The sequence below is a fragment of the Schistocerca gregaria genome, chromosome 2 (genome assembly GCF_023897955.1).
Source record: "Schistocerca gregaria isolate iqSchGreg1 chromosome 2, iqSchGreg1.2, whole genome shotgun sequence".
In the NCBI taxonomy this organism is placed as follows: Eukaryota; Metazoa; Arthropoda; class Insecta; order Orthoptera; family Acrididae; genus Schistocerca; species Schistocerca gregaria.
The window spans coordinates 189,700,308-189,716,881 of NC_064921.1; the positions used below are offsets into that span (position 1 = coordinate 189,700,308).

Genomic DNA, 16,574 nt, shown 5'->3' on the forward strand with positions numbered 1-16,574 from the left:
GAATAATCTTTCTGTTGTCACTTCTCCCAAAGTTATTAGAAATTGGGATGGAGTATTATCTATCTCTTCAGCGTTATTTAATCTTCAGTCGTCAAAAGCTCGTTTAAATTCTGATTCTAATGCTGGATGCCCTATCTCTTCCCTATCGACTCCTCCTTTTTCTATCAGTCAAGTCGTCGTCCTCATAGAGGCCTTCCACGAACTCTTCGAACCTATCTACTCTTTCCTTCGCGTGTAAAAGCAGAATTCCCGTAGTACTCTTAATGTTACTGCCATTGCACTCAATTTTACCGACGTTTTTATTGAATTTTCTGTATGCCGAGTCAGTCCTACCGACAACGATTTCTTTTTCGATTTCTTCACGTTATGCAGGCATTTCGCCTTAGCTTCTCTGCACTTCCTGTTTATTTCATTGCTAAGAGACTGTTATTTCTATATTCTTGAATTTCCCTGAACATGTTTGTACTTTCTTCATTCGTCAGTCAACTAAAGTATTTCCTGTGTTATTCAGGTTTTTTTCGCAGCTGGCTTCCTTCTACCTATGTTGTTCTTTCCATCTTCTGTTTAGAGTGTATCGTTTATGAATAAAGCAAGCTGTGTTTGTGTTTACACGACTTGTTTTCACTTTAACAGCTGACAGTTAGTGTCTGTGTTATATCATAGGAGCCCGTTCCATTGAGCAGTGCACCTCCCACTGGTTTATAGCCCTGGCCGTGGCTGCTGTTTACCGAGACCGTGCTTAATTATCGATCTGGTACGCGTCGCGTGGCAGCGCTCAGTAATTACGGCCGCTGCTAGGGATGGGTTGGGCGTGGTGTGGAGGAGGAACGGGGCGGGGCGATGAAGGCGTCTAAGGGGCTGCCGGGGGCGCCGTTCTGGGGCCGCGGTGAGTCTGTGGCGAGACTGCGGCTGACTTGCTTTCAGCAGCTCATTAACTAGCGACGACGGGCCTTTAACTCTGCGAATCGATACACTTCTAGGCAAGTGAATTGCTCAAACTGGACGGCTCAGCAATAATCTTTACAGTCTATCGCTTCATACATTCAGGACGTATCACTGTTCTCCCTTTGAGTCCGTGGTGTATTTTGGGGCTAGAATGTGTGCTCACCGACTCAATCCTGTCTCGCAACAATGAATCGCGCGACGCGCTTAGACAACGTTTAGGTCAGACTGACTACATCTACATTTATACTCCGCAAGCCACCCAACGGTGTGTGGTGGAGGGCACTTAACGTGCCACTGACATTACATCCCTTTCCTGTTCCAGTCGCGTATGGTTCGCGGGAAGAACGACTACCGGAGAGCATCCGTGCGCGCTCGAATCTCTCTAATTTTACATCCGTGATCTCCTCGGGAGGTATAAGTAGGGGGAAGCAATATATTCGACACCTCATCCAGAAACGCACCCTCTCCAAACCTGGACAGCAAGCTACACCGCGATGCATAGCGCCTCTCTTGCAGAGTCTGCCACTCGAGTTTGCTAAACATCTCCGTAACGCTATCAAGCTTACCAAATAACCCTGTGACGAAACGCTCCGCTCTTCTTCGGATCTTCTCTATCTCCTCTCTCAACCCGACCTGGTACGCATCCCACACTGATGAGCAATACTCAAGTATAGGTCGAACGAGAGTTTTGTAAGCTACCTCCTTTGTTGATGTGTTACATTTTCTAAGGACTCTCCTAATGAATCTCAACCTGGCTCCTGCCTTACAAATAATTAATTTTATATGGTCATTCCATTTTAAATCGTTCCGTACGCATACTCCCAGATATTTTACAGAAGTAATTGCTACCAGTGTTTGTACGCTATCATATAATCATACAATAAAGCCTCCTTCTTTCTATGTATTCGCAATACATTACATTTGTCTATGTTAAGGGTCAGTTGCCACTCCTGCACCAAGTGCCTATCAGCTGCAGATATTCCTGCATTTCGCTGAAATTTTATAATGCTGCAACTTCTCTGTATACTACAGCATCATCCGCGAAAAGCCGCATGGAACTTCCGACACTATCTACTAATTTAGTTATATGTATTATGAAGAGCAACGGTCCCATAACACACCCCTGTGGCACGCCAGAGGTTACTTTAACGTCTGTAGACGTCTCCCCATTGAGAACAACATGCTGTGTTCTGTTCTGTTTGCTAGAAACTCTTCAATCCAGCCTGATATTCCGTAGGGTCTTACTTTGTTTCGCAGGCGACAGTGCGGAACTATATCGAAAGCCTTCCAGAAGTCAAGGAAAATAGCATCTACCAGGGAGCCTGTATCTAATATTTTCTAGGTCTCATACACAAATGAAGCGAGTTGTGCCGCACACGATCGCTGTTTCCGGAATCCATGTTGATTCCTACAGAGTAGATTCTCCGTTTTCAGAAATGGCAAGATACGCGAGCACAAAACATGTTCTAAATTTCTACAACAGATCGATGTCAGAGATATAGGCCTATAGTTTTGCTCATCTGCTCCACGACCCTTCTTAAAAAACTGGAACTACCTGTGCTCTTTTCCAATCATTTGGAACCTTACGTACCTCTAGAGACTTGCGGTACACGGATGTTAGAAGGGGGCAAGTTCTTTCGCGTACTATGTGTAGAATCGAATTGGTATCCCGTCAGGTCCAGTGGACTTTCCTCTGTTGAGTGATTTCAGTTGCTTTTCTATTCCTTTGACACTTATTTCTATTACAATGAAATGAACACCCTTAGCTGCTTACAGGCGTTGGTTGACATACGCCAACGGGGACAGATGAAAATGTGTGCCCCGACCGGGACTTGAACCCGGGATCTCCTGCTTACATGGCAGACGCTCTATCCATCTGAGCCACCGAGGACACAGAGTATAGCGCGACTACAGGGATTTCTCTCTGGCACGACTCCCGCGAAACCCACATTCTCAACGTATTGTCCCGCACTACATTCGTAGTGCCCCCGCCCATCGTACTTGTAATTAGGCTGTTTAGGTTTTTTTTATTGGTAACGCCGCCGCCACGTAGCGCTCTGTATGAAAATCACTGGCTGTGCCGTGTGCAGTCTGTGGCTGGTTGGCATTGTTGTAATACTCGCCATTGTAGTGTTGGGCAGCGGCAGCTGGATGCTAACAGCGCGTAGCGTTGCGCAGTTGGAGGTGAGCCGCCAGCAGTGGTGGATGTGGGGAGAGAGATGGCGGAGTTTTGAAATTTGTAAGAATTGGTGTCATGAAGTGATATATATATATTATGACTACTAAGGTAAATACATTGTTTGTTCTCTATTAAAATCTTTCATTTGCTAACTATACCTATCAGTAGTTAGTGACTTCTGTAGTTTGAATCTTTTAGTTAGCTGGCAGTAGTGGCGCTCGCTGTATTGCAGTAGTTCGAGTAACGAAGATTTTTGTGAGGTAAGTGATTTGTGAAACATATAGGTTAATGTCAGTCAGGGCCATTCTTTCGTAGGGATTTTTGAAAGTCAGATTGCGTTGCGCTAAAAACTATTGTGTGTCAGTTTAAGCACAGTCGTGTATAATTTTTCTAAGGGGACGTTTCATACTCATTACTCGCGGCGCGTTGCCGAGTCCCGTAAGAGTTCGGGCACTGCTCGTGCATTCGCACAGAAGATGGTCAAGTGACTGGTGAGCATTAACTATATATGTACTTATTTATATGTCAGCCATTTTTTCGTTCGTGCGAAGATTTAGAGAAGGAACTGCATTGCGGTCTTCCTCTATGAAACAACTTTGGAAAAAGGTGTTTAGTATTTCAGCTTTACGCATGTAATCCTCTGTTTCAATGCCACGGGCTTTCGGAGGTACTATGTCAATGGAAGCGCTGTGCGTGGTGCTCGAAACTAACCCCATAGACATACCTGTTCGGTATAGGGCACCTACGTACTGGCTAATGACAGGAAAAGTCGGTAACTCAAGAAAGTAATGGAAGTTATTGGACAACATGTTACTGAGATGCACCAAAACATCAAATGCTCTTTAGGGGATGGGAAGCTGTTAATAAGGGCCTTCTCGTTTTCACATTCCTCCCAGAAGTGCGCAATATCAATCCTAGTCAGGTTACGGACCATTTTCTGACTGGTAACGATGCGTTTCGCTAAATAGAGCTAAGCAATTATTGTAGTTACTTGCTCTTAGGGATAATTTAGTTTAAAGATGTTCAATTCCAGTAATCGCGAGTTAGGACTCAAATGGCTTGTGGTTTCTTCGATATATCCTGGCCTATAGGTCTTGGTGGGGGACAGCATCCACTCTCTTCTACTATACCTTTTCTGTCTTCTCTTTTGATTCTTAAAATATATGTCATTTGTTTGTAATTTCATGTTCCAATCTCCATTCAAAATAATTTTAACACATGATGTTTTTAAATTAGTCATATAAATGCATTCTTTTCATAATTAAAGGTAAATTACTTAAAGAAATGTTTGATACAGCAATGAATGAAGCACATCTCAGTTTCAAATGTTCAGTGTGGCTACATTTTCTAACACATTTAATATGCCATCTGTAATCAGTTTCCTGCCAAATCCTATGAAGCAAGCCTGATGCAACAGCTTGTGTAAAAGCTGTAGCAGCGTGTCGAGTTTCTCGCAAGTGGAAGAATAAATACTTTGTCTTTAATGTAAACCGATATGCAGAACTCCAGTGGGGTCAAATAAGGTGATCGAGGTGGCCAGTATATTGCTCCACAATGGCTAATCCAAGTCGGTACATTCCTACGGAAATACACTGCACCTTGACGACAATCCTGCAGGAAAATGAATTCTGTGCCCATATCCTGCTGCGACTGAAGTATTAGATAATATTCAAGAATTTCCAGGTACGATATGCCAGCAGCAGTTGACTTGGAAAAAATAAGAGGAGCCTCCATCTTCTTAAAAGTTACAGCGTGAAAAACATTTAGCTTATGCGAGTCCCGTACATGTTTGATTACCCCATATTCGAACATTATGCCGATTCGCTTTACCGCAGCTATAGAAGCTGGCTACGTCATTCAAAGCAATTTTGTTAAGAAAATCATCTTCAGTCTAGATTTTGTTGAACATTACTTCACAAAACTCAGCTCCCTTTCTTTGTCATTTCCACTTAAAGCTTGCAGCAGTGCCAGTTTATAATGTTTGAACTGACAGGTGTTTCAATAATACCTTCAACATTGTTAACACCAGGCATGTTCCATTATAATCTGGCACGTCTCTTCGATTTATCCAAACTACGAATGTAAAAATTTGTTCAATTGCTGCGTCAGAGACTTTGGCTGACCTGGTCCGGCGTCTATGTGATAGACAGCCAGTTTCGGAGAAACGATAGTATCAATTAATAACAGTCTGTCTTTGAGGTGGTGGCTTGTTACACTTAGTCCTGCCTGAATTGTCTCTGAAATATAGTAGCATATTTGGATTCGTGAAACTATAAACAAAATTCCATACGCTATGCGCCGTTGTACGACTGCATCATTACTGTCAGAGTTACTCATTCGCGCATGTCACCAACTGGAAACGTGTTATGTTGGCAAAAAGCTTGAAGACATACTTCATTCAGTGATGTAACAAACATTTCTGTAAGACATTCACCCATTTCACGATATTCAAGGTTACTTCTGTGTAACTGATTTATAAACATCCTGTATTATATCCAGATGATAATTGGCAACCAAATGTTTTTGTAAAAATTGTAACAAAAGAGGTAGTGTTCTCAATTTGGTAAACAGAAATGTGGTACGCCTCTAGGTGGCTACGGAAAGGCAACATCGAGGGCAGCCAGAAGCTTCCTAACTTGCGGCTGCCCATGATGGCGAAGTGGCCAGGAGACCATGATGCCTATATCATAACTTAATAGCTTATAGTAAAAAATAACCAGCCACATAGCGAAAGGCGGCTGGTCACCAAACTGGTTCAATAAAAAACACACACACACACACTTCTCGCAGAAGGAGAACATTAAACTAACAAAGTTTTACAAACCTAGTGCTGATCCATCGAAGGAGTATGAAATAAACTCTATTGCCAAAACTCCCGGGTATGGTTGTGCCATTTGAAGATGTGCCCTGTGTAACACCCACGGTGGGGTATGTAGTGAACATGGCAGGACGTCGAGAATTAAACGACTTTCAACGTGAGATAGTAATCCGTACAAGACGAACAGGTCAGAACGTGTCTGAGATTGCACAAGAATTAGGATTTTTGAAGTCGATTTTGTGTAGCATGGACCTGCTATGTCTAGGGACAGAGAACAATAGCCGCATAGGACGACTTCTGGTTTTGCATGAACTGACGTCACGTGGCCTCTGGAGAGCCACAGTGGGTGATAGAAGGTCTAGCGTGAGTCAGATAGCCAGTTTGAATTTGGACAGTCAGGAACCCATTCACACCAGCGCTGTACAGTGAAAAATACACCACATAGGCTGCACCAGGCGTCAACTCACAACACATCCGCTGCCTTCCCATAACGTTTGTCCAGTCTTTTTATTAAAGCTGTATCTAAGACCAGAATTCTGACGAGGAACAGGGTATTGCTGTGCCTCTGCATTTATCGGTACACAGCCGCTGCAGATTTCTTCAGGGGTGTCTTTGTCCTTCGTAGGCTGTCCTTATTTATGAAAGAAATACTTTCTTGCACGATTTTTCGCTATTAGCTAATTTCGCTGCCTTGGACGTTTTAATGATACCTGTCTGTGAAACAAATGACAAAGTTACAGCAGCTTCAAGAATAGAAAAATAAAGTTAGAAATATGCATAAAAACTAGTTATACTCCTCCGTTACAGTGAAAAAATATAATCGAATATCGTATTGCCCGCAAATTATTGTGGAGGAAGCTTTATGCAATGGCATCTCTAACAAAGACTGTTTATGAATGTGGTTGCAGCAAGCGCAATTGCATATACATCACTAGTTACGACGGTTCACAATATTGTCTGTTAAGCTAGAACGAGGTCGGCATTACATAGACGGTAAAAGGTATTGCCTTATTTCTTTCGCAGCCCAATAGAGGGAACCTTTGTCCTTCATGCAGGTCCATACAGCATTAGTTTACTTTGAATTCTTGACTGAGAAACATAGGAAGGGACATGAGTGCAGCTTGCGCGTCACGTTTTGAGACTGTGTTTCTCTATAGGCACCCCAAAGGTCCGAAAATGAGCCATTTGTACAAAAGTGGGTAACACGCTATGAATTGATTAAAAACATGGATGACTTTGAAATGTCAACATATTTGGAGGTCTCTTCCAAGTGAATACGCGAGAAACCAGGTTTCAAGCATGTCTCTAAGATTCCAAGCAATTATCGACGCTGCGGGTGAATGGACATATTGTTAATCGTAATTACGTTTTTCTTCTGTTCATATACGATGTGTGTGCATATTTTAGTTGGCTGTCAAATACATCTCTCTGCTGATTAAGCAGACCACCGTCTTACTTAACAGACTGTAAAAACCGTGATAATATGATTATTACCGTGAAATGACTTAACAATTTATTTAGGCAGATGTGAATTCAGTCTATAAAATGAAATGTGGGTCTCTGCCAGCGTCAGTCACCCTAAATCCGTTGATTCACATTTAAAATAAAACTGCACATCACATGATCAATGTTTAAAAATGAAATTGCATACATATCAGCAAATTTAACTTTGCGATTGTGTCGTCAGATATATAAAAATAGAATAAACAATACAAATAAACACTTAGTCACAGGCGTTACTGCTTATGCCTAAACTAAAAGCTATGCAAAAAAATCTCGTAAGTGAAATGTCGGGGACATGTGGAGGTTCAAATGTTTTGAGTGAAGGCAGGGAGTGTACAAGTCTTTTACACTGAAGAGCCAAAGGAACTGGAACACATGCCTAATATCGTGTAAAGCCCCAGCGAGAACGTAGAAGTGCCGTAGAAGTGGCACGCACCCGACTAATGTCTGACGTAGCCTAGTGCTGGAGGGAACAGACACCATGAATCCTGCAGGGCTGCCCATAAATTAGTAAGAGTAGAGGGGGTAGAGATCTTTTCTGATAAGCACGTTGCAAGGCATCCCAGATATGGTCAATAATGTTCATGTCTAGGGAGTCTGGTGGCCAGCGGAACTGTTTAAACTCAGAAGAATGTTCCTGCAGCCACTCTGTAGCAATTATGGACGTTTGGGGTATCGCATTGTCCTGCTGGAATTGCTAAAGTCCGTCGCAATGCACAATGGACATGAATGGACGCAGGTGATAGGACAAGATGCTTACGTACGTGTCACCTGTCAGAGTCGTATTTGGTTTTATCAGGGGTCACATATCACTCCAACTGCACACGCCCCACACCATTAAGGAGCCTCCAACAGCTTAAACAGTCCCTGCTGACATGCGGGTCGATGGATGGTTTCATGAGGTTGTCTCCAAACCCGTACGCGTCCATCCGCTCGATACAATTTGAAACAAGACTCGTTCGACCAGGCAACATGTTTCCAGTCATCAACAGTTCATTGTCGATGTTGACGGGGCCAGGCGAGGAATAAAGGTTTGTGTCGTGCAGTCATCAAGGGTAAACAGTGGGCCTTAGCCTCCGAAAGCCCATATCGATGATGTTTCGTTGAATTGTTCACATGCTGACACTTGTTGGCCCAGCACTGAAATCTGCAGCAATTTGCGGAAGGACTGCACTTCTGTCATGTTGAACGATTCTCTTCAGTCTTTGTTGGTCCCGTTCTTGCAGGAACTTTCTCAGATGCAGTGATGTTGGAGTTGTTTAGCGGATTCCTTAACATTTTTTCGGTACATTCGTGAAATGGTCGTTTGGGAAAGTCCCCACTTCATCGCTACCTCGGAGGTGGTGTTTTCCATCCCTCGTGCGCCGACTATAACACCACGTTGAATCCCACTTAAATCTTGATAATATGCAATTGTAGCAGCAGTAACTGACCCAACAACTGCGCCAGACACTTGTCTTGTATAGGCCCAGCATTGAATCGTGCAGTCATCAAGGGTACACGAGTAGGCATTCGACTCCGAAAGCCCACTTTTCGCACCCTGACCATTGTTGATGGCCCAGCATTGAAATATGCAGCAGTTTGCCGAAGGGTTGCACTTCTGTCACGTTTAACGATTATTTTCAGTAGTAGTTGGTCACGTTCTTGCAGGACCTTTTTCCGGCCACAGCAATGTCGGAGATTTGAAGTTTTGCCGGATTCCTGATATTGACGGCACACTCGTGAAATGGTCTTGAGGGAAAATCCCCACTTCATCGCTGTCTCGGAGATTGTGTGTCCCATCGCTCGTGCGCCGACTGTAACACCACGTTCAAGCTCACTTAAATCTTGGTAACCTGTCATTGTAGCAGCAGTAAGCGATCTAAGAACTGCGCCACACACTTTTTGTCTTATATAAGCGTGGTCGACCGCAGTGCCATATTCTGCCAGTTTACATACCTCTGTATTTGAATACGCATGCTTATATCAGTTTCTTTGGCGCTTCATTGTATTACGTGTGTGAGGGAGGAAAGATTAAGAATGCAAATCCGTTGACACTTTGTGCATGTGTGTTCCACAGTGTCTCTAGTAGCCCATCGATCGAGTCGCCTCGCACTCTTCAGTTCGGGGAATATACTGAGCACGTAAACACGTCTGGAACAAAACTGTCTCGTGTCAAATGTGCTTTCTGTCATTCTATTTCTTCATGCCGAGGGGCTCCTCCTGATTTCATGCAGCCCACATAACGTATCAGTCAAGCGTGACGGCAAAGTGTGGCCAATGATGCAGGAAGTTTGCAGCAGGACGTGCAGATATACATGATGCAGGCGGTAGTGGAAGGAAGCGAGTGTCAACCAGTGATCTTGTTCAGCGAGTGGGCCAGGCAGTTAGCAGAAAGTCTACAAATGATAATTCAGGACAAACGAATAGAAATGTTGTCATCAGACATGATAATGTTCGGCTACACACTGCATCTTATAACGGTACTTTGCGGGCAGGCGTGTCAATTAGCATCATATTAATTAAAATCGGCGATAAATAGACTTCATTTTGAAAGAATTAAAAAGGGGAAAGTAATACGAAACTTTAATAACTGTACAATTTTACTAAGAAGCAATATAATGAAAAGTAATAAACAGCAAAGTAGCAAAGACCACGAGGGACAGAAAGATATAGGGGTGCGTTTGTTTTTTAATACGTATAACAGAACATGTAACACATTATTGAGCTCTTTGCCTTGTGTTATCGCGATTGGGCTAGTCGATGAAAAAGTGGTAGGCGACTGCGAGATTCGTTAAGGAGATTCTTTAAAGACTCTTAATGCACGTTTAAAATACATTAAGTGTGACGAAGTGATTTTCGGGTGAAGTGAAAATGATTCCGACACCATAATTCGAACTTTGTGTTAGGTAGAAATACTCTTGGGAAACTATTATGGTTGTGGAACCCACGAAAGTTGTACGCAACGAGAAGCTATAGTTTACGTAATTCTGCATTTTATGAAATTGTGAAACGCGAGTGCGCGGAACATTAAGAGAATCTTATCCTTGGGCGGTTGCGGGGGTAACTGATACAAACAACGCGCCAGCATAAAAATATTTCGCTTATTAACTACCAGATATTAATTAACGGGGACCGGAAATACTAAAAACAGTGAATACACCGTTAAATTGAACCCTGCGTGTGAAAGACAGTCACATCGAACATTTCTAGAGCGAAGAATAGACATTTAAGAGCCGAATTCAGAGCCTGGGTCGTGTCGATATTTGGACATTATATGACACGGGTTATTCAGAACACAATATCGACCATTCTAATACTGAAAAGTGGGATAGGATCATCACCTCCAATCCCGATTCATATTTCATATTTAGTTAGTGAAAAGAAAAGTGTTAATAAACAAACTACATTTCAATTTTATCCACGATTTTGGCTCCATTACGTAGTCTTGACAACATGATAAACAATATCTGTGGAAGTTGTATGCAACGTATCGTCATAATATTTAGCCAACCAATATTGTGGGACACCAAAAATGTAAATGCATGAAATTGTTCTTACAGCGGATGTATAATGTGTGAGTGCGACCAACTATATTGAGAAACTGAGCATCCATTACGTAATTGCATGTTTATCTGCGAAAATGGTCCTTGTCGGCGCAACTGCATAGAGTTCGAATAGAATCGCTGGAACATTGCAAACCATTCAGATTAATCGAACATCTAAATACGCATAATGCTGGTATCACAAGGATGTGTTCTTTCTCCTCACCCCCGTGGCAGTAACTGAATTAAGAGTCAGCCGGGAATAACATTTAAGTCAACTGACGACCATTGAGCTAGCGTCACGAATTTTCAAACGTCCACTGCTATGTATGAAGGCGAGTGACACCACGAGTGCTAACGTCGATCGAGGGGTGCCGTCGTGATCGTATTGAATGACATTGATCGGTCACAATCTGTAACAATTCCATGAATTATCTGGGAGTACGCATTAGGAGTGATTTAAAATGGAATGATCATATAAAGTTGATCGTCGGTAAAGCAGATGCCAGACAGATTCATTGGAAGAATCCTAAGGAAATGCAATCCGACAACAAAGGAAGTAGGTTACAGTACGCTTGTTCGCCCAATGCTTGAATACTGCTCAGCAGTGTGGGATCCGCACCAGGTAGGGTTGATAGAAGAGATAGAGAAGATCCAACGGAGAGCAGCGCGCTTCGTTACAGGATCATTTAGTAATTGCGAAAGCGTTACGGAGATGATAGATAAACTCCAGTGGAAGACTCTGCAGGAGAGACGCTCAGTAGCTCGGTACGGGCTTTTGTTAAAGTTTCGAGAACATACCTTCACCGAAGAGTCAAGCAGTATATTGCTCCCTCCTACGTATATCTCGCGAAGAGACCATGAGGATAAAATCAGAGAGATTAGAGCCCACACAGAAGCACACCGACAATCCTTCTTTCCACGTACAATACGAGACTGGAATAGAAGGGAGAACCGATAGAGGTACTCAGGGTACCCTCCGCCACACACCGTCAGGTGGCTTGCGGAGTATGGATGTAGATGTAGATGTAGATGTAGATGAGAGAAGTTGATAAACAACGACCATGATCTGCCGATGTGTGACGCGGTCTTTTCAACAATAACATCATTGGCATTGGTGCCTATTTTGATTATGGGGCTAAAAAAATACAATAATTTACTGTTCCTAACAGATGTGCTGTCACAGTTACTGGAATATATACAGCGTGGGCCATATGTCAGTTGTCAAGGATGCGTTTGCCGCAGTAATACTAAATAAATGAAAATACAAATTTATTATCAAGACAGAAATGCATGTTGGCTTCAAAGACCCTACAGAATACGGTCCAAGTGTTGGTTTCCGTGCTATTCTAAGGAAACATCCCTTCCAATATTGATTTACAAATTATGTCGCACGTCCCGCGACTGAAGGTTTTCAAATTTTGGTTACATTAATTCCTTCAAATGTTCAACATCAACAATCTTGAAGGAATAAGCCTGTCCGTATACTGTCCGAATACTGAGCGGGTGAGGCAGGCAGGAGCGGAACTTATATTCTCCTCTTGTAGAGGCCGCTCCTGCCGTGGTGGGGTCCTAATTAGTGGACCATTGGCCGACGTCGTTTCACACAGTTCTCCTGCGTTCATCATCTTCGCTCCGCCACTTGAGGTTACGCCACAACACTAATGTCACCGAGCGAAGTGGCGCAGTGGTTGGCACACTGGACTAGCGTTCGGTAGGACGACGGTTCAAACCCGCGTCCGGCCATCCTGCTTTATGTTTTCCGTGATTTCCCTAAATAGCTTGAGGCAAATGCCGGGATGGTTCCTTAGAAAGGGCACGGCCAATTTGATTCCCCATACTTCCGTAATCCGATGGGACCGATGACCTCGATGTTTAGTCCTCTTTTTAACAAGAATAAACTAAGAAAAACTCTCTAATCTCATCTTATTCTCATGATCAGATGTACCACGCAGGTACCTTATTGTCGCATAACATTCTTCGAATACGAGTTTCTTAAATGTAGTCAATTGGGTCTCGCAAAATACCGTCCCTTATCTTCTAAAGATTTGGATTTAAGTCCCCTGACCACTCCTGTGACCACTCCTTCAGTACGATCTGCTCTGACATGTACGGTCCTGTCAGCAGTTAACGCAATTCGTTTAATGTGTACCGACACAACGACTCAATGTCTAAACATTCATGGTGGTGTCTGTTTGTACTATATCGTGTCTCCCTACCACTTTCGCGCAACGACGCTCTGAGCGTGTTTTTTAGGGAATTAACTAGTTTGAACCTGGGACCTGCTGCTGGTAAGGAGACGCCAGACCACACATGACATGTAGAGTTCAGAAGAGTTCAGTGAGACTAGCGATGATATAACCAAATACTAAATGATCTCAGCGTCAGCTCCACTGCACTCCCTGTAAAAGAATCTTAATTCTAACTAAATATAGTGGAAAGGGTTCAAGGCTTTCCTATTTTTAGTTAGCTGGTAAAATAACGTCGAAAAAGCAGTTAAGTTTAACATTGGAAATTTATTCTAATCACAAAACATCGTTTATAAATTGCACTGTTGATAAAAGGAAATGTTTTAATACAGGATGGTAAAAACCAACAGCGTTCAACAAAAATGTAAACGAATATTCCCTAAATGGGTTTCCAAGTTCTACAATCGATCGAAGGATGACCTATGCCGTATCACATCTATAATCTAGGTTTAATTTAAGTTTCACAAAAGAGAAAACTATCAAAATGGTCTACAGTGACCCTCAATTATCTTTAATAACTTATCTAACTTGTCGTAAATTACAGTGGCTGATGTGGCTTCTCAATAACTATATAAAAGAAAAATCATCGCGTTTCAGATCTGTTCTTCAAGTGGCAAATGTGAACACCATGAGTTTTAATTAACGATCACCATTAGTTTTACGGAAAAAAGGGGTGTAACAGATGAGACTTCTGCAGTTCTGAGTGAAGCCTTATGCGCTCAAAAATGCGGCATCGCGTGCGTTCATTACCTTGTCGGTGTCTAAGCAGCGCCAGGGCGGCAGCGGCCTGCGCAGCAGCCATCCAGCCCGCCGTCTCGGAACTAACTCTCCCCTAACTTCTCCTTACTACAATTTACCGAAGTTAGTTTAAAAAAACTATTTGGCTGTGTTTTAATCTGACCAATCAGGGTCTCAATGTTAACCTTAAGCTCCGCCTACAAAAATTCTGTCTATCCAATGAGAAACGTTATACTTTTCGTGGTGGGGCAATGTTTTTAAAGTTTGCAACGTAACAGAGACGCTAAAAAGTCTCACGCTAAAACCTGCAGCTAGTGTGGACCTTTTAGCGTTATCGTGAGATCTATACTGTTCTTCTGGAGGGCTCTATCTTTTAACATGGGCTGGAGGATTGTCCTAATGTAACAGACACGCGAAAAAGTCTCACGCTAAAACTTGCGGGTGGTAGTGGCCCTTTTTTGTGTTATCGTAAGATCTATACTGCTTTTCTGGAGGGCTCTAGCTTTTAATGGGCTGGGGGTTGTCCTTGACATACCTGAGACGCGAAAAAGCCTCACGCTAAAACGTGCGGGTTGTATAGTTGTACAGGTAGGCTCGCGGCGTGGGTGCCCAGCCCCTCCCTTTTCTAGCTTAACACGGTTCTGCTCTCGGCTTCTGTCCTCGTTTCTCCCCTCGGAACTGCATCTGCCTCACGGTGGGAAGGTACGACATGCATTTGGGCATTCTTGTGTTAGTCTGTGGTATTCCATTTGCACACTCGTTACTCGTATTACTTTGGTTAATTTAATGTCACGATTTATTCGGAGCTATGTGACATACTACTATTTTTGCTTATCATGTCAGGGTTTTCATGTCAGGGTTTTCATGTAAGGTGTTGGATTTGACTGACACCTTACAAATGAGCACTCTAAACGAGTCTAGCATCAGTCACATGAGATTCTTGTACGCAGTTTCCCTTACTGATATATTGCGCTTTCTGATAACCCTTCCAATAAATCTTACTCTTCCATTTGTCACCGATTTGACGTATTCATCACATTGCATATCCTTGTTTTGTATCATCCTTTCCGAATATTACGTTCTTCGCCACACTATATCTCGACCGGATTTTCTCTCATTGCCAGTTAAGAGGTTTTTCATTGTTTATGGCATAACTTCCATCTATGGCAACTCTTTACAGAGTGATACATATTGTCAGTAACTGTCACACTATTGTTTGCCATCACATCGTTAAGAAAAGCTCTGCTGACGAAATGGGAAAACCTGATAAACATGCCAAAACACTAACTCTATCGAGAACGATCTCCTAGCACTGGCAACCAGCATACCAGCCACCTGTGGCCCACGAAGGGAAACTTATCTCAGCATAGAAACGCCGGAAAAACAAACATTCCCGTTAGATGTGTTCTGTCCTCGTCTTCTAGAAACCCAGCACACTCTCGCGCTCGACTCTCTTACACGAAAATTCTAGCCGTCGTACAATGGTCTTTCGTGTCTTCCTCGCATATGTGAAATCATTTCCTAAATTAATAACCATGATGGAGAATCCGCTATTAGACACGTTCACACTCATAAGCCACAGATATATTGTGTAGCGAAGTGTCTGTCCTCCTTCATTGATTTAGATTTTCCTTAGTTTACCTAAATGCCGGAATTGTTTATGCTTTAAAGATACGACGTGTATTTCCTTTGATCAATAATCACTTCAATTAGCACTGGACCTGTTATAACCCATCTTTCGATAAAACTTTTCCATCCAATTTTATTAATTGATACAACCTATGGCTGATCGTCCTACAACCCGTCTTAGGACACCGTGGAGAACAAGGGGAATATCTGACGTTCTGTCCAGAAAGTTTTCGAGATGTGAAACTTACAAAATAAAAGACTACTTTGATCAATAACTAGGACAAATGAAATAGTTACATTACGTAAGTTTCTTCATGAAAGTAGTCGTATGATGTTAAAAGAATTGTCTACACAATGAAATAAGTTGCAGATACTGAGAACCAAGTTATTTAGAAACTAGCTGTAATGGAATATACTATTCCAGGACTAAAAACTGGAGGGCCTGTAGCAGCACTTTTGTTTTTTGCCTCTTTGCAGTCAACTAGTTGCATCTACTGCTCTGAAAAGGAAACATTTTTTCAACTGAAGGATAAAATACGCAGCAGAAAGCCAATTCTTACCTTCATGCACATTTCTGACATGGTAGCCTATAGAATAGGCAACTCAAACAGGTGCCGTGTAACGCTGGTTGCCTGCCAAACAGGCATTCTAAAATGCCACGAAACCAGTCCGATACTCAGGGGATGCTTCAGCTGATCACAAATGACGTAAAAATTAATTTCACTTGGTCTCTTTCATATTCATACATAAATCCTTCAATAAAAGTTATTCTCCTTTGATAAATATTCATCTAAGGCTGGCATGGGCAACCAATGGTGACCGGCGGGAGTGATTCAAATGCCTGCTTAAACTCGCGTGCCGTCTCGTTAATTGATACGACAACAGAGCTACTGGTGCGAAGAGCCAGAACCATAGCGTCCGTGCAGTTAATGTTTACGGGGTAACGTGCCAGTATGAATAACTCCCTGTTCTTTTCAAATCATCACATT

General features: G+C 42.6%; 1 protein-coding gene and 1 non-coding gene across 2 annotated transcripts in view; both read right to left on the reverse strand.

Annotated features, from left to right (window-relative positions):
- Nucleotides 1-16,574, reverse strand: part of LOC126336656 (dual 3',5'-cyclic-AMP and -GMP phosphodiesterase 11-like) — a 2,376,149-nt gene that overhangs the window by 2,239,875 nt on the left and 119,700 nt on the right. The window lies entirely within an intron of this gene.
- Nucleotides 2,763-2,836, reverse strand: Trnat-ugu (transfer RNA threonine (anticodon UGU)). The gene has a single exon. It is a non-coding gene; the product is annotated as a tRNA-Thr (tRNA).